Consider the following 1,302-nt stretch of genomic DNA (forward strand, 5'->3'; position numbering starts at 1 on the left):
GTCTGTGGGAGTGTCTTTATAGGTTGAACACAGTCTGCACACGGCTTTTGGACCTAGTTACCGGTCCTAGTTGCAACAGCTGTGCTCCGGCGATGACTTTTCTTCCGTTGGTTGTTCCTATCCTGCAAGGCTCATTCACGTGGTTGCCTTCATCTGGTTCATTTGCTCGCGGCTTGGGAATAACTGGGGCATTCCCCCCCCCCTTTCTCTTATCTTCGATCTTATCCCCTGTTCTCCTTGCCCCTGTGATCTTACGTTCTTATTCCTTCTATTAGTCAGACCTGCCTGGTTCGGGGTACCCACTCTCTCACTCGGGCCCCCACTAACTTTGGTTGCCTCACTGTCATTCCTACAAGCCGCTCCCCCTCCTCTTCCTGTGGTCGTGTGTCCCGAGTTCCCTACGTCTCTCCACACCCCACCTTTATCGTTCTCCCGTTCGTCCCATCTAATTCGACTAGGTTTATTATTTTTTATTATTATTTATTCTTTATTATTAGAAGTGAGGGAAGGAGAATCAACCCTCCCCCTCCTTCCATTCACCTCCCGACCAATTCCAACCGAGCTGTTAATACAGTGATCGGGGGTTACGATTTCCTCTCATCCTTGGGCTGATTCATGATAAACATCAAAGGGGTGGAGATGGAATGGCCCCCATTGGGTAGTCATGATAAACTGTTGTGGCTCCGTCCGGTGGGTCCCTCTCATCAGAGGAGGAAGGCTCTGAACATGACGGAGAGGAGATGGCTAGGCCTCTCTCTCCCGGCCCTTCCCCTCTGGTGCAGCCTTCGGTGCCTTCCGACAGCGAGGAGTTTGGCCAGGAGCCCGGTGTTTCTGGGATTGGCCAGGAGCCCTGTGCTTCTGGGATTGGCCAGGAGCCAGGTGCTTCTGGGATCAGCCAGGAGCCAGGCGTATCGGACTCCGACGAGGATACGTCTTGGCTGGATCCACGCCAGCGTCGGAAAGAGAAGCGTGCGCAGCAGCGGACACGTCGTGCCAGATAATTCAGCTGAGTCACCGGGCCACACCCCACTGGCTATATAAGCAAGGGGTGTGGCATGTGAAGTTTCGTGACAGACAATTTTTGATGGATATTCGGTCGCACACTCTCTGGCAAGTCATTGTGGAATTATCTTTGTTTGCTGTGTCTTATCAGTAAAGGCTTGGCAGGCAGCTACGCAGTTGCTGCCAAGGAATTCATTTGCCTTTGTGCCGAGCAGTTTTTCAGGCCTCGGCTGCCTGGTTGGGGGGTGTGGGTCGGACGGGGGACAGAACATCTTGTCTGTCACCCCAAACAGAACCATC

Source organism: Protobothrops mucrosquamatus, unplaced genomic scaffold, assembly GCF_001527695.2.
Source record: "Protobothrops mucrosquamatus isolate PMUCROS unplaced genomic scaffold, P.Mucros_1.0 scaffold5992, whole genome shotgun sequence".
Classification (NCBI taxonomy): Eukaryota; Metazoa; Chordata; class Lepidosauria; order Squamata; family Viperidae; genus Protobothrops; species Protobothrops mucrosquamatus.